This window comes from Amblyomma maculatum, chromosome 10 (genome assembly GCF_055883805.1).
Source record: "Amblyomma maculatum isolate TAMU_Amacu chromosome 10, ASM5588380v1, whole genome shotgun sequence".
NCBI classification, from domain to species: domain Eukaryota; kingdom Metazoa; phylum Arthropoda; class Arachnida; order Ixodida; family Ixodidae; genus Amblyomma; species Amblyomma maculatum.
Window position 1 is genome coordinate 75,340,679 of NC_139353.1, and position 24,978 is coordinate 75,365,656.

Consider the following 24,978-nt stretch of genomic DNA (forward strand, 5'->3'; position numbering starts at 1 on the left):
TATCGCCTTTATGGAGCCGCAACGTCATTTCAGACGTTACGAACCTTGACACCAATAAACATATTTAACGCGCGAGGCTGCTTGTGGTCATATGCTTTATCCGCCCTACCCAAAGGTAGATGGCTATAATGGGTGCTAGCGGCACGAGGAGAGAGAACCTCGCACAGCCCGTGTTGTACGTTTTGTCAAGGCGCCTGTGCTTTGTCGTGCCAGATCAGCGCCGCAAAATTTCACTGCTAGGGCAGGAGAATGCGCTGCCGTCACGTGGTGAAACTGATTCCCTAAACATTTGTTGGACGGGTTAACGAAATAGTTAAGAACTTTAGTAGTGGTGCGTAAGGCTGCGTTTTGATGGAGGTGAAACGAAGTGGCGTCCATGTGCTGTGCGATGTCAGCGCACATTAAAATCCTTAGGTGGTCGAAATTACTCCGTAGCCCTCCACTACGGTTCCTCTTTCTCTCTCTCACTTTCACTCCCACCTTCCTCCCTTCCCTTACGGCGCGGTTCGGGTGTCCACAGAGCAAGTGTGACAGATACTGCGCCTTTCTCTTCCTGTGAACCAATTATTTATTATTATGGCTGAGGTGGTGAAGGGTGGCTGTTCCTGGCCCTACGGGGCTGGGACTGGTAGGTCAACGCCGCTTGCGGCGGGGGCTAGCTTGCCACCGAATGTTTATCTTTTGTAGGCCGTCATTGCACCCTCCACCGCTCAGGGGGTGGACGACAGCTGTTGCGGCGAGCGTCTGTCTCTCCCTACTCTTTTACTTTCTTCTCTACTTACTCTCTCTTCTGTCCGCACGAGGCAGCGGAGGTGGCTCAGCTAGATAAATTAGTAGCAGGCCCGTGCTTTTTAGTTTCCTTCTTCCTACAGCCACAACTGCATGGGGCACCTGGCTCCTGAGCATGGTTTCTTAATTCATTACTGCACGCGGAGCTCGGCGGGGCAGGGCGAGGCTGAAGCCCGCACTGTTGGCGTGGCCTTAATAAGACAGATGGCACATAGCTGTTGCATTCCCAACAACACGGTGGAGGAGATAATTGAAGCCCAGCTCTCTATAATCAGAGATCTGGCTTAGTCACCCGGAACACGACGAGCCATCCTATGCAAGATAGAATGGCAGATTGAGCTAGTACCCATCAAGGAAGCGCTCGCGGAAGACTGGAAGACGACGATTCGGACCAAACTGATTTCCCCGAACATGATACCGGGCAAGGACGGGGAAAGGCGTACCGCGCGGGCCATAGCCGTAGCCCGGAAGCTGGAAGAGAATCCCAGGATCTCCTACGCGGACGTCTCGCTCCGAAAACACAATGACTGTGCAGCGGTGGTGGTTATGTCAAAAGACGCGCTGTCGTCAGCGCGTTCATAAAGAAGACCCCGTAGTTGCCGAAGAAGCAGCCGTTGCCCTCGCACTCACACAGCCAAGTGTGGACATCATGGCCACCGACTCAAAGACAGCCTACAGAAGCTTCCTCAGGGGGGGCAATCTCCTCCGCGGCCCGAGCTGTAGTTTTTAAACTTGCAAAACTACGACCGGTACTTGTAGTGAACAGAGTAGGAGTCGTGCACTATATGCCTTATTGCTTAATAGTGATCTCCTCTTTTCATATTTTCAGGTCACGCATGTATGCCTTGATGTTGATTTTTAAATAATATTCGAGTTGCATTTTAGTAGAGAAATTGCTGGCACATTTCGGAAGGCTTGCAACGAAAGCAAAGCTTGAAACGAAACTTAGAAAGTATTTATTTGGCAAAAATATTTTTTCAATCCACTGATTTCAAATATTTAATGTGAATCTTGCAAAACAGCTCTGAAAGGCTCTAAGCCCTCCAGCATAGTCACCATAAGCGTTTATTCATTGGATATTTATTCGACGGCGGCAGTCGCCTCCACCGATGCCAGAACCGCCAACGGCACGAGGGCGGCACTCACATTTTGGTCCGCAATTCGGCAATGGGCCAGGCGTGCACTAAATCAGTTCAAGGGAATAAAAGGGCAGAAAAAATAGTTGCGTAAAATAAATTTTGAAGTTAGAGTATTGATGAAAGAAAACGTGCAGAAGGAAGACCACCAAAATGGGAAAAAGTTTTCAGCTTGGCGTAAATGCTGCTGGTGGAAAGTTCAGAGAATAAAGTCTAACCTAACCAGAAAAAATTCCTTGTAGTACACACTAGCATGAGGCCTACCGCGATGGTTCTGTTGTTGCGCTCGTCTAATTAATCCAAAAAAAAAACGGGATCAGATCCTGGTGGTGGCGGCCGCTTTTTGATGGAGGCGAAAAGCAACGTGCCCATGTACTCTGCGACGGCAGTATACTTTAAAGGTGCCTAGTACTCGAGATTATTCGGCGTGCTCCATTACTGTGCCTCTTATAGCCTGAATGTCTTTGGAACGTTAAACTTGATAAGCCAAACCAAAACATCGCATAGCATGGGTGTAAGAAAATGTTATGCGCGCCTAGACTCACACATGCTGGATTGATAGTGTAGGATGTAAAACTAGGTGTGAAATATTTCCTTCGTATTTTCTTCCCTAAATATTGTAGCATGCGCGAACGACGAAGAAGCGCAGAGGTGTGAGAGAACGAAGAAGTGTGCTAGCTGCAAGACTGAGCTCTAACGCTGGTTCTGAACTCTGAGCCTGCCCAGGCTCAACTGTGAGGGGCCTCGTTTACGCGACATTTGGTGGAGGTGCTGGGTACAACGGAAGCGGGCACGCCCAGCGCTTGTTGTACTTCTTCCCGAATAATGTCAGAAACGGTTGCGACCTGTCGCTGTGGTGGAATCGGCAGGTATTTAGCCACCTCTTCCCGAACTATCGTCCGGATCGTATCACGCAACGATTCCGTCGAAAACTGCATGACTTCACTTGCATTGGGGTGATCATAGACACAGCAGTACGTTGATACTGGCGGGCATGCATGTAAAGTGCCTTTTCGATGGTGGTCGCTTCCCTGATGAATTCGTCTACTGTTGTTGGTGGACTTCGCACTAGGCCGGCAAATAACTGCTCTTTAACACCCTTCATCAAAAGGCGCCCTTTCTTATCTTCCGACATGGTCGGGTCTACACGTCAAAGAGTCGCTTCATCTCTCGGTGTATACGGTCACATTTTCATTTGGATGTTGTATTCGGCTAAATAAAAAGTTCCGCTTTTTCCTTGCGAAATGTGCTGGTGAACGCGCGCAAGAATTTCACCTTGAATATGTGCCATGTGCGGAGTCCGGGTTCGTAATTTCCAAATCATGTTCTCACAGAATCTTCCAGCGCGAAGTAGACATGGCGCAGCTTGGAGTTAGCGTTCCAAGCGTTGAAGACAGCCACTCGGTCAAAACGCTCCAGCAAGTCTTCAGCGTCCTCATGGGGCAGGCCGTGGAAACGTGGTGGATCTCGCTGCTGGTGGAGCAAGACCGGAGTTGTCGATACCGGCGGATTCATCGCGCTTACACCAATGTTCTTTGTTAGTCTGTGGTCAGAGAGAGGACCGCACTCGAGAAGAAGACCTTGCAGTCGGGGACTGCTCTGATGTACTGGGGTCTCTACCTGAGGCGTGCGTCCTGGGCTTGGGTCCCGGCTTGTAATATAAAATATAAATGTTTGACAGATTGACGATGTCTTTACACTAATGAAAATGTCGTACGGGGCAGTCAGGTCGCACTTGTTATTCATGCTGTTTCTTTCGCTCGTGGTGTTGCCACATCGTATAGCAGATTGTAGTTTGCATTATTTTTGAACACAGCTGTGACATCGCTGTTCTACGTAAAGTTTTCTTTTAGAATAACTTTTAGGATAGTTATGTATACCACGCTATATCAGGCAGAATGAAGAGACTCATTTGTGTAGAAGTTATGCTTAAAAACCTGGAGGATGGATAGTTTGGTCTAATGAATAGAATAAAGTTATGCCATCCGCAACCGTTCATGCTGTGTTCTATCTTCAAGATTAGACGGTGGCATGAAGCGCATTCAGGGAGGGCTCTCAGAGCTGATGCAAATATTTCGTTCAATGATCAACCTTATGTTCTGGGCGAGGGGACGGACCGCTAACGTCACCCTATTCTATTCTTGGAAGCTATGCATCATGTTAAATCTCTGTTGGAGCAATTTGTGATTAAAAAGCGCCGTCATCAGCTCCTTATTACAGTTAGATGTTATAAGGAGCGGCCGCATTTTTGCGGCTTCAAATGGTACTATGTCCTTCCTTTTATTCATGCTGGGTAGGTTACTCAGCATTTTGCAGGCCTGGTTTCATTATGCGCCGGCCGTAGCATTCGAACGCTCCTTTTTGATATTAGCACCCCATGTCACCTCTGTGCCCATTTCATAATGTTCACGTCTGAATGAAGCAGCCGCTGAAAATTTAGGCAAGGATTACAACTCATTCACACATATTTAACCAGTACCAGCCCTAGAGTGGTAGTACTACTGCCCCTTTGGCTGCGCAGACGATAATGGCAAAACGTGCTTGCAACTGGAAGTGTGACTTTCATGATTGACAATTCGATTTATGTGAATATAGTGAGATGAGCAACCGAGGCTTTCTCAAAGCGCCCAAACTTACGAATGCTGTGAAATGCCTACCCTTTGAGGGAGTGTTATGAGAAGAAAAAGGCGAGACCTTGTGGGATAGCCGAGTGGCCTGTGAGGCGTCAGATGTTACAATAATCCAGTTTGGTGAAATGCTTGTTCGAATTCTGTTCGAGGCTTCTAATGAGAGTTTGCTTCATGCACATGGCGACTCGGAATGTTACAGGAAGTAAGCGCTTCAGAATCAGCATTATACTCGCTAGTGTGTCAGGGGAACATTTTCTAGAGGTTGTCATAATTTAAGCAAACCGTTTTTCACGCTTAAAATGATCTTCGTACTTATATCCTGGTGGAAATGTTAACAGCGACGTGACAGAAGTGAAAACAAGGAGAATTAATGACGAAAGAAAAAATGAAAACCTCGATTTGCGCCAATGAGGCTAGCGGAAAAGGTCACACCGGCCTACCACCCAGAGTGGACCATGTAAGCGGCTTCGTCCGCTCTTTTACTTTCACTACAATCATTCAATCGCTAAAGCCCTGTCCAAGTGTCCTATTCTACATAACTGCTGAGTTTGCAATCATCTTAAGTCTTAATTATCTGTTATGGCCACCGCATTCGAAATAAAGTCGATTTATTCTGGAAAGGGACGCGACTGCAAACAGTCGGCGAGGCCAAGGAAAGCATTGGGGATGGTACTTTATGCCTTTTTTTATTGTTTACTTGGATAATCACAGAAATTAGTAATGTACTCTGTTCTAGCACAGCTTTCGCCCTCGCTCTTGATCACGTTCTACGTGACGCTGGCGGTAACAAAGGACGTTCCACGTCCGCCGCTATGGTTGAGGGTGGCGCTGGTGAACACTCTCAAGGTTCGTATACAGATAACTTAAATACCCAAGCAAGTAGCAGGGGGGCCAGCGGCCAATGCAGCTCAATTTTTACGCCCGGTGCAACAGTCATGTTTTTAACTCGTTTGAGCACACCTTTCCCTGGGCCTTCACAGTATAAACTTCTGTACAATGGAGCTGGGAACAATTGTGAAATAAGATCCTTGTACAGTCGCTTAGGTGGTACCGTCGCTAAATACTCTACAGAGTACCTCACGCGCAAAAACTTGAACGACCACACCACTTCTCGCAGGAAGCGTGACACAGTGTATCCCCGAGGAGAGCATGATGAGACTATAAACTCTGGAATTGCACTGGATAGCATGATTTGCATAAAGTTTCTCAGGAATGCATCTTTTTGGTCACGTAGGAAACAAAACCTTAAAGCCATCTGCCGCACATATAGATGCATTAGAGACAACCCTCCGTCTTTAACTCGCCGAAAGAGATTATCTCTGCTAATTCGTTCCCAGTTGGACGACCAAATGAAGACCGCAAATACACGATGGAACCGTTGTATATTGCTTCGAGCACAATACAATACTTGAAGTAAATACATTATTCTTGCCACCAAAAAGGTATTGCATACAGTCGCACGGGCGAAAATAGAGAGGTTACGTCGCATCCATCCTTTCGTCCTTTCCCGTATTTCTTCCGCTTGTTCATTCCAGTAATTCGTATTTTCCCCGTATTTGTCCAATGGGACTCCCAAATAAACTCCGGGCTTTGTAGCCCATCTTACTCCACAGAAAATTTCCGGTTCCTCTTCCCATTCCCCGTGCCAGACTCCGAGACTTTTCTTTAAATTAAAAGCACTACCAGTCTGCTTGCAATACCTTTGTGTTACTTTCAAAGCTTCCGAAACGCTTTCGCGATCTTCACAAAAACGCGCCACATCATCAGCGTATGCCAATATTTTCACTTCACATACTCCCAGCTTAAAACCATGGATGTATTCGTTAGCAATTACCATTCTACAGAATGGTTCCAAATATATAGCAAAGAGGAGAGGAGACAGCGGACATCCCTGCCGCACAGATGCTTTTACATCAATTCTTTCAGATAACACTTTGTTAATCATAAGGCGTGTAGAACAACATGCATAAGCCATTTTAACTTCTTTCAATACAACGGCACCAACACTAATATGTTCCAACAAACAGTACAATATTTCATGAGACACACGATCAAATGCTTTTTCGAAATCCACTTGAATCATGGCCACTATCCTGTTTAGAGCATCGCAGCACTCGAACACACTACGCGCTACATGAATATTATTAAATATGCTTCTGGTCTTTATTCCACATGTTTGATGAGGTCCAACAATATCTTTTATAATGTATTCCAGTCTCTTAGCTAACACCTTCATCAGAATTTTATAATCAATATTTGTTAACGCGATCGGTCTATAGCTTGTAACTTTTAAAAGCAAGGCTGGCTCATCAGTCTTGGGAACCAAGACCTTATGCGCGTTGCTAAACGATGGTGGCAGATAACCCACATCAAAGCACTCTTTGAAAAGCCTATAGAGCATGATAGATAACTCACTTTTAAGGCTCTTGTAAAAGGCCGCACTCAAACCATCTGGACCCGGAGACTTTCCGACATTCAATTCATCAATGGCCTTTTCTATTTCCTCCACACTTATTTCGTTCTCTAACTCTTCAGTAACTTCTTTGCCTAATATTGGCATCAGAGGCAAAAAGTTATCTCTAAACCCTTCTTCACTTGGTGCTTCGCTCGAAAACAGCTCACGGTAATGTTCCACAAAGGCGCTCGTAATTCCGTCTTGCTCATCATGCCTCTGCCCCTTGTATTCAATAACCGTTATCTCGTTCGCGCGCGCATATCGCTTTTCATCAGCGAGGGCGCGTTTTGTTGGCGTCTCGCCACCGAGCCATTTTTCCGTGCGCGCTCTTAACGCAGCGCCTCTGTACTACTGGGCATCCAAAGCTTCTAGCCTAACTTTGATGCCTTTTATATCATGCATGAACATACCCGGCGTTCGTTCTTCTTCACGCCCTAAATATTTTAAGAGCTCTTGCAATTGCTTTTCTTCTTTCTTTTCCTGATACTTAATAATGGAAGAGCGCTCAATTGCATTCATTTTAACCTGCTGTTTAAATCGTTCCCAGGATTCAATACAGCCTGTTTCGCTCTCATAAAAAATATCCATGCTTTCCTTAACTTTTCTTAAAAATAGTTCATCTTCTGTAAGCCTCGAGCTTATTTTCCATAAATCCCAGTTCATTTTTGATTTACACTGCTTCGTTCCGCCCAGCGTGACCGTAACTAAGCAATGGTCGCTAAATGACACTTGCTTCACTTCATACTGTTCACAGGTAGGCGAAAACTCTGGCGACACATATATTCTGCCAAGTCGCGCGTGACTACTACCTTGAAAATGTGTGAAATGCACACGTTTTTCACCATTCACCAGGACAGATACGTCCTCTAAGCTGCACTCATTGAGGACACACTTCAGGAATTCGGCACTTTGGTCTTTTCCAACATTTCTATTCGAACGATCCTTAGAGTCTACAACACAGTTGAAATCTCCTAAAAATATAAGCGCACGACTGCATTCAAGTAAAGGCACCAACTGCTCAAAAAAGTCGCGCCGTTCTTTTTGTGTCGTTGGTGCATACAGGACCACCACCCTCACCGCACAGGTTTCGTACTTGATGTCGCACACGACGAAACGCCCCCTTGCACAAGTTATTACTTGCTCTACTGCTATGCTTCCACTTTTCCTCAGGAAAAGACAGCAACCTGCCGAAAAATCGACTGCATGGCTTACGCAAACATTGAAGCGTGACCGAAAACCAAACACCGTATTATGTTTGCTGCTCATCCTCAACCTTTATTTCTTGTATGGCTATGATGTCTAAATCTAGTTCGCTCAACAAACAGTTCAACTGCACTTGCTTCCGTCTCGAGGCGAGCCCTCGGACGTTTAGAGTGCACACTTTTAGCGGTTTTGTCCAATAAGCCATACTCTAAACCCAGCTAACAAACAATGACTAAAGGCTCACTTCTTCAGTCTCTCGTCGCGAGTGAGTGACGAGGAACGCAACGCGGTTTGCGATAAGGCTAACTTGCCTTTCTTAGCGCCTTCCACCCTCCACTGCTTTTCTAGTCGACGCAGTTCCCGTTCTGTAGCTAGTACCTTTTCGTAGTCTCGTGGTCTCTTCATGGAGGCGGTTGTCATATCCATCGGGGACTCAGCAACGCTTCCTTCCGAAGTGCCTTTCGCTGTTGGCTGATCTGACGACATAGCAGCCTCCTCCCCCTTTCCAGTCGTTTCTGCAGCGGGTTAGCTAACTTGCGTCTTCCCTCTGCCGGTGGTGTGTTCCGGCTGTTGGACATCAGGTCCTTCTCCGGATCCTGTAGGGGGCAGGGCTCCAGCGTTCTCCAGTTCCTCCTGGTCCATGATCAACTCGCTTCCGTCGTCTTGAGGGGGCACAATACCCCTGGCCACACGGGCATACGTGCGGACGCATCCCTCCTGGTCGTGCCCGAAGGTATGACACGAACTACATCTCGGAGTGCGGCAATCACGTCGAATAGGGCCTGTCTTCTTACACCTTAAGCATATTGGTGGCCGTCCAGGCACCACCACTAACGCATGCCCTCCGTAAAACTTGTACATGTGGGGCAAATCATCGATCGAAAGCCCCTCTTTGAGCACTATTTTTACTAGCCGAGTTGTCGATTCGGCCTCCCTCCCAGTCAAAACATGGATGGAAGAAAATGGCCTTTTTGTACCTTGGGGCTCAAACTGTCTAGTATGTAGGAAACCTGAAACAGTTGAGCACGTGTTCCTGGATTGTTGGGATGCGGTGTTTTACTGGGATGTGTTACAAAGGACACTTAAAAAAGACCTGCCATTGACGCCACGTGGAATTCGGTACTTGACAACTATTAATGATGATTTTCAGTATGACCTCACCATGCTACTGGGCCTTCACAGTATTTGGAAGAGTAGGATGGCTTATAGACACTGTGATGTCGATGCACAATCTGTATGTGATTATTTTGTTGAACAAGTGTATAAACTAAAATAAATTTTGAAGCAGTAAGACGCTGCGGAGGACATCTTGAGTCTGATGGGCGAACTTGTGGTAATGAAAGTCAATTAGACACGGTTGTCAGCCGAGGGGCATCGCAATCACGATCTTTTACTGATGTATTTGTACCAATTCATGCAATTAAGAAAAAAAAAAGCCGATGTAGCTCAGTTGGAAGAGAACCGGACGCGATATTCGGAGGTCGTGGGTTCGGTTTCCACCATCGCCACGTTGTTTTTTCTTCTACTTTGTGTTTATCTTTCCCCTAAAACAGATTACATTACTAATATCTGTGATTATCCAAGTAAACATAAAAAAAAGGCATAAAGTACCATCCCCAATGCTTTCCTTGGCCTCGCCGACTGTTGGCTTCTTTCCTTCATGTATTAGAACGAGCACCCTCATTTCCTCTTAATTGATCTGCTTATATATATATATATATATATATATATATATATATATGGGAAAAGCCTTTGCATCTCAGTGGGCCTTAATGCGTTCTTTATATGAAAAGACAGTCTTTAAATTTGTAGGCTTTATGGTCAAATTTCACAAACTCATAAATACCAGCACCGTTTATTCATGCTTCGTCGCGTAAACGATCATGATGGTTAAATAGAAGCATTTCTCACCCGTCCAGAGCAAGAATCAAGCGAGCTTCCCCCAAAATTGCTCGAGGGTACGCTCCTGAAAAGCAATCAGATTGACAAAATGAATGATGAGGAAGACATAAAGATAACGCAGCACTGTCGTAGCTTTGAGGGTCATGGGAGTAAAGATGATGCTGAGCATAAGGCGATGTATTCGTGGGATTGCTACGTAGTTGACGTTTTCCAAAGTTTCACCTGTATTTCTAGCAGAGACAGGTATACTCTCAGAAAATATATGAGAGCGCTAGAAATAGCGATCATCTGAAAGACAGCCGTGACATCTGGATGAATAAATCCTACAAAAACTTGAAGTTTTTCTGGTAGTAGAGTTTTTGAGATTTCCGCTTAAATGAGTTCTTTAACTCAGATGTGGCAGGCCTCGAAACGGTTAGTGGTAGGTATAACTGGAGTTCCATTATATACGAAAATGAATACCAAAAGAGGTACAGTCTAAAACACTTCGTTTACTCCTGGCAAGAAGCCTATAGTCGTGAGGATCAGAAGTGTGTTGGATGCATTACGTCATTCATACATGATTGCATTATGGCACTGCAGGAAAGAGACATTTTCAAGAAAGCTGCTTGTAAAGTTTCGATTAGTTCATTTGTTGTTTTGTTAGGTATTAGTTAGCTGTATTGGATTAGTTTTATTTGCTGCTTCGTGCTTCGAATTGATACATATAAGAGTAGTATGAAGTTTGAACAATAAAGGCTCGTGGGTAATATTAGGAGGCTTGCGGGGATCTTTAGGATGGAGCTCGAATAGTACTGGGTCAATTGAAAGAGCGTGTAGGATTTTTTTCACCGTGTCACATGTAAGAAATAAAACATGAATGAAGTTTGAGGGAGAAAAGAAGAAGACGGCGATAAAAATGACCTGCACGAAATGAAAGGTAAAGAATATGAAGAACTATTCGCCGATTTGTAAAGAAGTGATTGCTGGAGAAGAGAACATTATGACGACGACCACAAGGATGAGGTGTATCAACGCCGAGGTTATAAAACTGAGCAGGATGACGCGGAACACAGGCGGATATAAATTGTGAGTGCCCAAGATCACCGGGTGCTAGAGAAACATTAAAAATCTAATGGGCACTTTGGATAAGTAAACGCGATGAGGCGAAAACCTCTATCGTTCTGAGGTCCGAAGCACTCCACTACGCTACCCTTTTATCGCTTTTTTTCACTCCCACCTTAGCGATGATGCGATAGCGTAAGCTAACAGCCAACATATAAATTCCCGCTTTAACCAAGCTGTATGAACGTAATAGCGTGGCTTAGGGATAATGTGAATGCAAAGCTCACGGCAAATGGATCCTTATATCGCCCTCCCGTATGAAAGTAGAGGTCCGAGTTGGCAGCTCCTGCCAAACGTAATTTCAGGATGCCCTACGTCGAGTTAGGGCTTGGCCATGTCGCTGCCAGCTAGCGTACAAAAGCGTCACGGATGGATAGATGGACGGACACGATCGTGGCCGCGAATTCAGCCATTAAAGGTTATCGCCTTAAAGGTATAGAAGCGTTGGAGAGTGCTGCGAATCGAGGTCCCTGCTGACCAGCAACGAGCCATTCGCCTGGAATCTGAGGCCGTGAAGAATGTATCTTCGCCAGTCTTTAGTCGCGAATGTTCCGGCCCCCGTCCTCATGCCTGCGGGCCAGTAGTAAGTTGTAGGAGGCCTTCTACATCAGCTGAAAATAAGGCTTTAAGTGATCAATCAATCAATCAATCAATCAATCAATCAATCAATCAATCAATCAATCAATCAATCAATCAATCAATCAATCAATCAATCAATCAATCAATCAACCAATCAATCAATCAATCAATCAATCAATCAATCAATCAATCAACCAACCAACCAATTAATTAAAACACAGACACTAAGGCCGCGGAATGTTAGAGACGCCTCGGTCAGGAGAGAGCAGCGCCGGTTGCAGCACTGGTGGTCTCGGGTTCTCGGCACTACTCTGTAGACTCCATACTGTTCCTGAGCCTGTCACGGTGATTATACAACTGACGCAACCACCTACTACGCCCAGAGGTCCCTAAAACACTTTTACCACCTGCATCACCCAGGTGGTCCTCCATGGGTGATGGTGGTCCTCCATCGCCACCATGACGTCGACACCACTGCCTGGGCCCACGCAATGCGTCGTCTACATGGAACAAGCTCGAACGCTGAATGCTGGTATTATCTTACTGCGGCAGGATCGCGTGTAGCACTAGACCTTGTGTTTTGTAGCAAAAGATACACTACGCTCCCTTGAGCGTTTCGCCGGTACCTGAAAGAGCGCCAACTCAGGCCTCTCCTTTCATGAGGGAAGGTGAATGGACAGTCAGCCTGCCATCATCACATTTGAATTCACCTTACCCCTATACCACGCTGGCATGTTCATAAGTCTTAGTTAAAGCGGAGCTTTAGATGTGGGCTGGTAGCCTACGCTATGGCGTCGTACCGTTTAAAGACGGAGCTAAAGTGTGAAGAGTGAACTCGCGCGGAGGGGAGAAGGATAGTTCCCGTACTGCGCACGTGCGCGCCACAGCGGTGTGCTAATGAGTGGCACAGGAAAGCGTCTGCCGGCATCTCATGCTCCAGGCATCAAAGCTAGGGGGCTTCGGGATGGAAAAAGTAGTAAATATAAAGAAACATTCTCATTCAAAAGTTAAGTTTTTGGTTCAGTCTCTGTGATGAGCACTCAGGAACCATTCTTTGAAGTTTCAAATAAAAGCATTTTAGTGCACGTTAAAGAACCCCAGATGGTCGAAATATCCGGAGTCCTCCTCTACGGCGTCTCTCATAGACTGAGTCGCTTTGGGACATTAAACCCCACAAACCAAACCAAACCTATTCAATGCGGAGAAAATGCTCCTTATACACGTCAAAAGAGCTTTTCTAGAAATCTTGCTTTAAAGATTTCACAGCTCGCCCATCCTCCTAATATGCACATAGGGCGTAGTTGGCAGGAGCATCTGTATCAGACTTCTTTCCAAAAACGTTTCTGGCACTTATACTGGCCTATCGTGGTTTGCTTTCAGCAGAGTTGAGGACGAACAACGTTTATAGTATACATGCATGTGCTGATTCCCGCAAAACTTGCGCTTCTTTTTAATTGGTTCACAGGAAGGGAGAGGCGCAGTATCTTTCTTACTTGATCTGTGGACACCTGAACCACGCCGTAAGGGAAGGGAGGAAAGTGGGATTGAAAGTGGAATGAGGGAAAGGGGAGCCGTAGTGGAGGGCTACGGAGTAATTTCGGCCACCTGGGGATCTTCAACGTGCGCTGACATCGCAAACCACACGGACGCCACTTCACTTCGCCTCCATCGAAACGCAGCCGCCGCGGTTTGGGTTCGAACCCGGGAACTCCGGCACGGTAGTCGGGCGTCTTACAACTGCACCACCCCGGCGGGGCTTTCTTAGATTGACTGAGAAGCGCGGCATCCTTTCCTTTCCCCGTTGTTGGAGAACACAGAATGGCTGTATACGTTTTGCCGTCACAAAAATTTATAAGCACGATCACATCAATCGGCGGCGCAGCGTCTTACAGCGACCGCGTCCGCATAAAAACAAGCGCTTCGCACTCCCGCGCTCTTCATGTGCATCGCAGTGCCACTAGCGGCAAATATTTAATCAATTCAAATATAAAAAAGTTCTCTCGCGTTCAATATTTCTGAGAATATGTAGAAAATAAGTCGCTTTATTAGAATAGTTATTTTAGAGTGAAAATTATGATATAAAGAAACTTTTTAGAAGCCGCGCCGACTTTCTTGAGCGGGTTTGCACCAGCGGCGCGATTTTTAAATCGCTTAGATAGGAGCTACGAGCGCGCCGCATGCTGGATATGTTCTCCGTATCCTCGGACTTTTTATTCAAGAGGATGGGTATAACGACAGAACGATAAAAAAAAAAGAATCACTACCTACGCGACGCAAGTAACAGGGATATTTAGGAGGATTGCAGTCTCTTGAGACTGATGCAGGCGTACATAATGTCGAATATGCTATGCCACACCGTTCCTCAACATCAGGACCAATGAAAAAATAAGACAGACACACTCATCAGGCGTTGCGTCAAGAGGGCGCTGGGGCTACCCATCTCCACTTCTACGGAACGCCTGATAGAAATGGGAGTGCATAATAGCTGGACGGAACTTGCTGAAGCGGTGAGAATCGCCCAACGTGAAAGATTAAGTAGGTCGAGCACGGGTCGAGCCATCGTAGAATGGGTGGGTCGAAAAAAAGATAGAGGCACCGCCGACAAGGTTCCCTACCGCCACAATGTCGCGAGAACATCATTGTACGTCCTCTCCCCCACAGCATTCATCCTGAATACCACAAGGAGAGACGGGAGAAAAGAGCAGAAGCACTGGTTAAAAGAGCAAAAGAATTCAGAGTAAAAGAAGTTGCCTACGTAGACGCTGCAAGCGGCCGATCAGGGGCGGCAGTCGCCGCGGTAGTCGATGGTAGCGGCGCATCAGTCGTCTCCGCCACCATCCGAAGCAGAAACATAGACACGGCTGAAGAGGTCGCAATAGCGCTCGCTTGCGTCGGAACGAAGGCTAGATCGATCTTTAGCGACAGTACAACTGCTCTCTGGAATATCGGAAAAGGCAGGGTCTTGCAAGCAGCCGCCCGAATTCTAACTTCTGCATCTAAAATCGATCGCAAAATCACCCTAATTTGGGTCCCAGCACACACGGCCGTCCCCGGCAACGAGGCGGCCCATGATTTAGCCCGATATCTTTACTTCCGGGCAAACGCGGAGCCGCCCGACTGCCAGGCGATGGACGAACGTTTGCAAACCTATAAAGAAATAATTGAAAATTATAGATTAGGAAGACGTCTGATGCCGCCACCGGACCCTAGCTTAAATAATAAAGAGGCCACAGCCTGGCGGCGATTAATAATAATAATAATAATAATAATAATAATAATAATAATAATAATAATAATAATAATAATAATAATAATAATAATAATAATAATAATAATAATAATAATAATAATAATCGTCATCAGCCTGATTATACCCACTGCAGGGCGAAGGCCTCTCCCATATTTCTCCACTTAACTCGGTTCAGTGCTAGCTGCATCCACTTGACCCCTGCGAAATTAACCCCTTCAGGCGCGAATTAAATTTTCTGAAAGGAAAAATTTTTCCTTGTGTTATCCATGATCAGTGCACCAGACAGAAGTCAAGTGCAAGAAATTACGCCAAAATTTTTATATTTGAGCCCATTTTATTTGCGTCCACGTTTGTGGACATGGCGCCTCAAAGCTCCTACATGAGTGCGAACACTACAACATTTTCTTGTATTCTCTACTAAGTATGAGGAATGAATAATTGTTTTACTCTGAAAATACCTAAGGTACACAAGAGTAGCCACTTGTTCAAGGCTTATGAAATAGATAAAAACAGTCATTCTGTGACGACAGGCAAAGAAAAATTCCGCATTTGCGGCAGCGAACGCGGCTCTTCAAAGTGCAGCCCTGGCGTCTGCATCGTTGTGTGTTTGGTATGCTCATAACCTGGGGCCAGTGGTTGGTGCCATCATAGCGCGTTGTGCTTGTTGGCAATGGCTATGCATTGTGAGGCTTCTTTTTGATCTCCTGTGGACCTTCGTTGCTCGTTCGGCCTCGCTTCTTTGGGGGTGCTTTGTTGCATGCGACTAAGCTATTAGCCACATCACTCTGAAATGCGGGCAAATCTAATGTGCTTTTTTTCGGCAGTTGCATATTGTTTGCATCTCTGATGTACTCCAACCAACTGTTGCAAAGAGCAAATGAAACAAAATGCGATATTACTCGCACCGGCCACTTTCTTGTTCTTGTGCGCAGTGGGTAGAGAGACATAAAAAAATCCATCTTGTCGATGCCTCCCATGTACTTGTTGTACTCGAGGATGACTTGAGGGCATTCAATGTCAATGGTTTCTTACTCGAGCGAGCGCGCGTGCCTCGTTTTCTTGTTCCTTGTCCTCGTTTTTCTCGTGCGCACAGAACGGTGTCTCGTAACAATATTTTCGGCACTAAGGCGCCGTGTCCACGTTTGTGGACGCGCAATTCTGAGAGCCCACCGAAGCATTCCTTCTTTGCCTACGGTAATGAAATCCAGCAGGCCCCTTATACATTACCTTACTGGCATATTTCACATGACAAGTTCCGTTTTTCACGACCATTTGGAAAGAGAGCACGCGAAAATAAGATCAACTTACTCGCCCCGCCGTAAAACGTGGAGATGTCCATCTTGACTTCTTGTTTACAAACACATTTCGATGTACCTGCAACAGATGGCGCCACATACTTGACAGGGATGGGCCAGTTGTTTAGTGCGCCAAATTCAAAGGTGGGAACACGCCTTGCGAGCAGCTACGACGACATTTGGGTCGCGTCCACATATGTGGACGCAGCGCCTGAAGGGGTTCTCATTCGCCCACCTAACTTTCTGCCTCCCCCTGCTACGCTTTCCTTCCCTTGGAATCCAGTTTGTTGCCCTCAGCGACCATCGGTTAGCCTCTCTTCGCACTGCATGTCTTGCCCATGTCCATGTATTCTTAATTTCCACTAGAATGTCGGTAACTTGAGTTATTTCTCTGAGCCACTCTGCACGCTTCCTATCTCTTAATGTTACCCCTACCATTTTTCGTTCCATAGCCTTCTGCGTTGTCCTCAACTTAAGTAGACCTTTCTTGGTTCGCTTCCACGTTTCAGCCCCATAGGTGAATACAGGCAAGATGCAATTGTTGTATACTTTCCCCTTGAGCAATACCGGTAAGCTGCTAGTCATAATCTGCGAGTGCTTGCCAATTGCGCTCCATCCCAATCTTATTCTTCTTGTTATTTCCTTTTTATGGTCCGGATCTGCGGTTACTACCTGTCCTAAGTAGACATATTCGCCCACTACTTCCAATATTTCGCTACCTAATGTAAACTGCTGTTCCTTCCCGTGGCTGTTGAACATTACCTTAGTCTTCTCCATATTGATTTTCAAGCTTACCTTTCTACTTTTCCTGTCTAGGTCATCAATCATTATTTGCAGTTCATCCCCCGAGTTACTTAGCAAGGCAATGTCATCAGCAAATCGAAGATTACTGAGGTATTCTCCATCTACCCTTATCCCTAACTGCTCCCATTCCAAGTCTCTAAATACTTCCTCTAAACAAGCTGTGAATAGTACTGAGGAGATTGTGTCTCCTTGCCTAACACCTTTCTTTATGGGAATTTTGTTACTTTCTTTATGCAGAACTATGGTTGCTGTGCAGCCACTATATATATCTTCCAGCACTTCACGTACGGCTCGTCTACCCCCTGAGTTCGCAATGCCTGCATCACCGCCGAGGTTTCAACTGAATCAAATGCTTTTTCGTAATCAATGGATGCTATGTGTAAGGGCTGGTTATATTCTGAGCATTTTTCAATCACCTGATTGATGGTCTGGATATGATCGATAGTAGAGTACCGTTTCCGAAACCCTGCTTGATCCTTTGCTTGATTGCAGTCTAAGGTTGTCCTGATTCTATTAGCGATTACCTTAGTAAATACCTTGTACGTAATAGATAGTAAGCTGATTGGTCTGTAATTATTAAGGTCCTTAGAGTCCCCTTTCTTATGAATGAGGATAATGTTTGCATTCTTCCATGGTTCCGGTACCGTCGATGACACCAGGCACTGCGTATACAGGGTGGCCAGTTTTTCTAGAACGATATCCCCCCCGTCCTTCAGCAAATCTGTAGTTATCTGATCCTCTCCAGCCGATTTCCCCTTTTCATAGTTTCTAGCGCTTTCTTGACCTCGTCCTTCGTCACTGGTGGAACGTCTGTCTGTTTTTCCCTACCACCAATCTCATTACGGTGCTGACTACTTTGGCTACTGTAGAGATCTGTATAGAACTCCTCGGCTACTTTGACTATCTTGTTCATATTAGTGATGACGTTGCCCGCCTTGTCCCCTATTGCATACATCTGGTTTTTGCCTATGCCCAATTTCTTCTTTACCGATTTAAGGCTTCCCCCGTTCTTTACTGCCTGCTAAAGGTTCTCCATGTTATACTTCCTTATATAGGCCACCTTGCGCTTATTGATTAGCTTCGATATATCGGCCAATTCGATCTGGTCTGTTGGATTGGATGCTTTCATACTCTGGCTTTTGTTAATCAAATCTTTCGTCTCCTTAGACAGCTTACCGGTATCCTCTCTAACTATCCTACCGCCTACGTCTACCGCGCACTCAGTAATCATATCTCTGAAATCATTGTTCCTTTCCTCTAGGGTAATGTCGCCATCCTCAGTTAGAGCTGAATACCTACTCTGTAGCGAGATCCTGAACTCTTCTGCCCTCCCCCTCACCGCTAATTCGTTGATGGGTTTATTTCTTACTAGTCTGTTGCGTTCCTTCTTCAGATTTAGGCTAATTGGGTACCTCACCATCCTGTGGTCACTGCATCGCACTTTCCCGATTACCTCTACATCCTGCACAATGGCGGGGGTTGAACACATTATGAAGGCGATTTCATTTTTAGTCTCTCCATTAGGACTTTTCAATGTCCATTTCCGGTTCTTCCGTTTGCTGAAGAAGGTATTCATGATTCGTAGGTTGTTGCGCTCTGCAAACTCAACTAGTAACTCCCCCCTGCTATTCCTAGACCCAATGCCATAGTCCCCTACTGCCTTGTCTCCTGCCTGCTTTTCCCTACCTTGGCATTGAAGTCGCCCTTTAGTACAGTATATTGCGTCTTTCACAGCTACTATTCACAGCTTGTTTAGAGGAAGTATTCAGAGACTTGGAATGGGAGCAGTTAGGGATAAGGGTAGATGGAGAATACCTCAGTAATCTGCGATTTGCTGATGACATTGCCTTGCTAAGCAACTCGGGGGATGAACTGCAAATAATGATTGATGACCTAGACAGGAAAAGTAGAAAGGTAGGCTTGAAAATCAATATGCAGAAGACTAAGGTAATGTTCAACAGCCTCGGGAAGGAACAGCAGTTTACATTAGGTAGCGAAATACTGGAAGTAGTAGGCGAATATGTCTACTTAGGACAGGTAGTAACCGCAGACCCGGACCACGAAAAGGAAATAACAAGAAGAATACGATTGGGATGGAGCGCATTTGGCAAGCACTCGCAGATTATGACTAGCAGCTTACCGGTATCGCTCAAGAGGAAAGTATACAACAGTTGCATCTTGCCTGTACTCACCTATGGGGCTGAAACGTGGAGGCTAACCAAGAGAGTTCTACTTAAGTTGAGGACAACCCAGAGGGCTATGGAACGAAAAATGGTAGGGGTAACATTAAGAGATAGAAAGCGTGCAGAGTGGGTCAGAGAAATAACTCAAGTTACCGACATTCTAGTAGAAATTAAGAAGAAGAAATGGACATGGGCAGGACATGTAGTGCGAAGAGAGGATAACCGATGGTCGCTGAGGGTAACAAACTGGATTCCAAGGGAAGGAAAGCGTAGCAGGGGGCGGCAGAAAGTTAGGTGGGCGGATGAGATTAAGAAGTTCGCAGGGGTCAAGTGGATGCAGCTAGCACAGAACCGGGTTAAGTGGAGAAATATGGGAGAGGCCTTCGCCCTGCAGTGGGTATAATCAGGCTGATGATGATGATGATTGCGTCTTTACTTTTCGCATTGCCGATTCTACGTCTTCGTAGAAGCTTTCAACTGCCTGGTCATCATAACTACATGTAGGTGCATTGGTTTGTACAACCTTCAGTTTATACCGCTTATTAAGTCTAATTACGGTGCCTGCAACCCTCTCATTAATATTATAGAATTCATCTATATTACCCGCTATATACTTATTGACAAGGAAACCTACTCCTAGTTGTCGCCTGTCTCGTAAACCTCGATAACACAGTAAATGCCCATCCTTCAGAGCAGTATATACGCCTCATTCGGCCTCCTAATCTCACTAAGCTCTATGACATCCCATTTCATGCCCTCTAGTTCCTCTAACAGCACTGCTAAACTAGCTTCACTAGCTAGGGTTCTAGCATTAAACGTTGCCAGGGTCAATTTCCAATGGCGGCCTGTCCAGCGGAGCTAGGTATTCTTAGCTCCCCCTGCAGCGTCACATGTCTGACCGCCGCCGTCTTCAGTTGTTCCGCAGCCGCTGGTGACTGAGGGCCGGGGTTTTGTGGAGCTTATCATGAGAGGTAGCGGCCAATTACTGCACCAGGATGGCCAACTCCTGTTCTAGGGAGGGAGTGCGTTGCCGGAGGTGTTCACCGGCATCAGGTCGCACCCCAATCCGGTTTATGCAATTCCATCGACACGCGTGTTTTTTTTCTTCCTGTGGTGAATTGCGCGGCACCTGGATTTGAACCTCGGTCCTCTTACATGCGAGGCGGATGTTCTACCACTACGCCACCACTGCAACACAGTAACATTCAAGTAAAATAAATTTTCTGAAATCATCTGCACTGCATATGGCTATGTTTATTTTTTCCTTTGAAATAAAGCTTTCCTGGAATTGTCCAGGAAACCTTAGAAAAGTGATTCATACTAGTGCGTATTTTTGTGAGTTCAGAGTGTGTTCCTTCCCAAATTCTGGTAGTAAAGCACTTCACTTTGCAAGCCTTTCTGTTGCTCTAATACCTTTGAAGCACTCTTACAGAGGAAGACACTTTTCCTCTGAAATGACCTCGTATTCATCCTCTATGGCACATGTGCCATTATCTTGTGCGATAATTGCACCGTCTGTAAGCTCTTCGGAAGCACACAAGATCTGCATCTGCACGTACGAATTCCTCAACAGATTCTGGTACCTGAGCCGTCTCTTGGATGCTCTCCCAAGCTTCATCTGCAAGAAAGCTTTCCACAGTATCCATATATAGGCCCTCTTACATCATGTCATCACATTTAAAGCCTGATTGTATGAAACAATTTTTCACAGCTTCACTTCTCAGGCCACTCCAGACACCTGAAATCACCTGAACAACAAACTTCGCATCAATTACTACTGTACAGAAGCAACAGGCGTTCTACCAACCTTGTTTTTTTACAGCAACTTGACAGAGCGCATAATGCTTTTGTCTATTGGTTGAAAGTAGGGTGTGGAGTTTGGAGGGACAAAATAACTTCGGTGGCTTTGAGCATGAGACCTTAGGTGCTGCAAGAAGCATTGTCCACAAAGAGGAAGGCATCGGGATTCTGAGCTTTCATCTTGAGATCAAATTTTAACAGCGAGGAGTTAAATATGCTGGATGTCATTCATGCATTTTGATTTGCTTCGAAGGTGACAGTAATGCTATGCCAGTGGTTGAAACAACGGGGTCGTTTTGACTTCCCAATAATGGGGAAGCACTCATACTCAGTTCCTGACAGATACAACAAAAAGGATGCTGATATGGAACAGAATTTAGCTAAGGGAATCCGAAGTGCATCATTTATGAGTTGGTGTGCTTCAGCTGTATTGTATGAGCACACCTGGGTGATGTCTCTTCTAAATAGTGAAGAATTTATTCCAGAGACCTGAAAAAGTTGTCCTTAGTAACCGAATGTCTCTTCTAACCATGTCTTTTGTATGCAATGTTGTTAACATGGCAGACATAGGAAGACCAACCAAACCATTTTCAAGTGTCTCTACAAGCCGAAAATGTTCCGAACCCTGTCTGGTTGTTTTACACCGAGATAGATGAGAGAAAAAATGATAAATGTAAAGCCTGCGAAGCGAGGGGGACCCTCGACCATATACTTTAGGAATGCCCTAAGTCTCCGGGCGCTAGGGACAACATTAAAAGTAGAGAAGCCTGGGTAACCCTGCTGCGAAGCGACGTCCCCGCTGACCAGCAAAAAGCCGTCCACCTGGCGGCCGAGGCCGCGAATAACCAATGTATATTCGCCAGTCTTTAGTCGCGGAGGTTCCAGCCCCCGTTCCTCATTTCTGCGTGCCAGGAGAGGGGAGTAGGGGGCCTCCTAAATCGGTGGAAATTGAAGTTTTATTCAATCAATCAATCAATCAATCAATCATTCAATCAATCAATCAATCAATCAATCAATCAATCAATCAATCAATCAATCAATCAATCAATCAATCAATCAATCAATCAATCAATCAATCAATCAATGTTCTCCGTATGGGCAAGTATTTTTTGGCCCTAGTTTTGAAAAAAAAGTGCCTTTGTACAGATTTTGGGTAGCATCCCCCTTTAAACAAACTGGTTTTATTTTAGTTCTGCAAAAGTAATTTAACTTCAGTGGCAGCGCTCTACACCTAACCATTTCCGCCTTAAGGTTCACATCAATAAGCAACGGAATGCTAAGGCGAATATATCCGGCAACCACGACGAGACTGCATGAAGATGTATACTCGAAGCAGAAGTTCTTTGCAACGATCCAGAACCTTTATTCCGTCTGTGGATGTAGCGCTAAAGAATCAAGAAGGCGGCCTAGAACTTAGCGTAGAGAACTGCGTATTTACAAACATGTGCCCTCTACTATGACAGTAAGACTCAACGCACAAAATTTCCCACGACAATCTCTCCTATAATTCTCTAGGACGCACCTTCTAGTAATAAACATGAGTTTTCGGAAGCAGTCCCTAACTTCCAATGTTATACTCCTCGTGATTATGACATCTTGCGAGTCTCCCAGCTGTATCGAGCCGACATGTATGCCGTATTTAAGTCGCCCTGCGAGTTGAAATCAGGTTTCTAAGTCCGGGTTGTTTAGGAGTCAAAGTATGCATACAGAAACATAACGTATGATTTGCTTTCTTTGATTCAAGCGTGAACGCATCATTCAAATATCTTTCTCATGGTTGCTAGTATAACCAAGGAGCATCTCTGATGAGACTAGAGGGCCAAAAGGAAGAAGTCATCCAGAGGACGTGTTCAGGATTTGGTAACGGAGCTTTGACACTGTCCTTTTATACGAAGGCAAACGTAGGCTGGTACAACTGCATATTAAGCATAAAAGAGTTTTTACCAATAATCTGGGTACTTCACAAGTTTCTTCCCAACGTGTGCTGGAAACCATTCGGTGCAATCACGGACCAACGCACGTTGAGCTGAACATCTTCCTTCAAGAGTCCTGCTGCTCCCCTGGCAAGCTAAGGTCTCCGCTTCAAGAATTTCAAATGCATGTTATCTGCCGGTCTGGTCGTAAGCATACCGATGAAGAGGCTAATTCTCAAATTCGTTTAGTGTCTACACCCCTGCTCGAACCCTTCATCGGAAAGCATATTTGAGAGCGCTAGGGCCAGATGCAGCAGCCGTAACCCGACGCGTCCCATATGCTTATTTTCTGGTCTCTAGCGCTGCGTCATGAATGTCTTATTCGCCCTAATTATTTGGCATCTGCGCGAAATGGAAGAAGACATCTCTATGCTATTACACTCTTAAAGTAGTCTCATTACCCACATTACCCACAAAGTAGACAGACTGAATCAGCCAAGTGCTCTTTTGTGTTTCAAGCTGGAGATCATGAACCTGCCCGGCTCTGCTATAAGCGACGAGCAATCGCTGAGTATGCGAATGCGCCGTATCGCGTCAGTTCGTTGTATCCTAAACTTACCACCAAATAAAGCAGGGGTGGAAAACAATTTCAACTTTCAAAAGCATTTTATATGGGTGAGCGAAGTAGCGAACGTAGCTCTGGACCTAGAGGCGATATAAATCAGTTCAGAGTGATCTAAAGGCCATACAAATACACTCAATTGTTACTAGCTTAGTTTTAGAAGTATTTTTTGATTCAATAGAGCTACTGGCTTGCAGCCTCAAACAGGATGTTAAGACGGATACCTTTTATACCTCATTAGCATCGATACGCGGTTAGCATCGATAACATTGCAAAAAATTTGTTAATCGTATCAACTGTGATACTAGTAATTCATATTCTACTAATGTATTGATGTTAGTTTCTAGTTGACTGTTTTCTGAAAAGTGCGATTCGTTGGGTTAGGATAAATTGAAGTTAATAGCGGTGGCTAAAGTTGGAATATGGTAGATAACGACGTGGCAAGATGAACTTGCTTGAGATAATTATGATGAATTTAGGTGCCTACAACTAGGCAATGAATTTCACTATATGCGACACGAAAAAAGCCTAATTGCCATCCATATTACTTAAACCCACAGCTTTAAGAGCCCGTTGTCCAGAAAAGCGACCGTCGGCGGTTTAAGCGAAAACCAACTAGCACACATTTGTATCATTTCTCTTTGGCCGAGTGAACTATAATATTCACTAATTTATACGTCGTTCTAAAATGACCAGTTCATGGATTTGAACATAAAAAAGAAGGCATACTTACTCTCCTAGGACAATCAGGAGAGCGAAAGGTAGGTACAATACGACAGGCTTCATCTCTGCTCAAGGCTCAAAATTTGCGAAGCGATGGTGCAGAGCTCAGCATAGATGTAGCACTTGGCTAAAACGAAGCATTTATACTACCCTCAGCAAGTCAGTGCAGGGTGCCGGTGTGAACTGTATTGCATTCCACTTCGCCTTTTTTGACTGATTTGATTTCACTTTATTCAAGGGCTCGTTAATATTATATTTGCATTGACGGAACATCCACACAAGCATATTTTTACTTATTCCACTCTCATATGATTTATATTGCTACGTACAATAACCTTTGGTTAGACAGAGCAAGAAATAATTAAAATAATCACATTGATGTTGAAGCTCGCTGGAGAAATACGTGTTCCTGTGCAAAACAACGAAAGGTCTCTTCCGTCAAAAAGCTCACCGCCGCTATTGCCCTTTGCTGGAAACATAAAACGTGTCACTAAGTGGTATGACCGAAGAAAAAAAAATGGAAACATGCGTGAGTGAAAGCTCATGCCCTAATATGCTGTGCAGCTCTTTAATATAATGAAGAGAGAATA

General features: G+C 45.2%; 1 long non-coding RNA gene across 5 annotated transcripts; it reads right to left on the reverse strand.

The window, feature by feature from the left end:
- Positions 1-1,722: 1,722 nt before the first annotated feature.
- Positions 1,723-24,559, reverse strand: LOC146176825 (uncharacterized). Of its 5 annotated transcripts, none has more exons than XR_014701213.1 (4): positions 24,399-24,559; positions 14,817-14,945; positions 10,125-10,179; positions 1,723-1,972 (listed from the first exon to the last, which is right to left on the reverse strand). It is a non-coding gene; the product is annotated as an uncharacterized LOC146176825 (long non-coding RNA). The 5 variants fall into 5 exon arrangements; XR_014701211.1 differs by having other exon boundaries at positions 14,890-14,945; positions 24,399-24,549; XR_014701214.1 differs by lacking the exon at positions 24,399-24,559 and adding an exon at positions 21,907-22,005.
- Between the last annotated feature and the right edge of the window lie 419 nt (positions 24,560-24,978).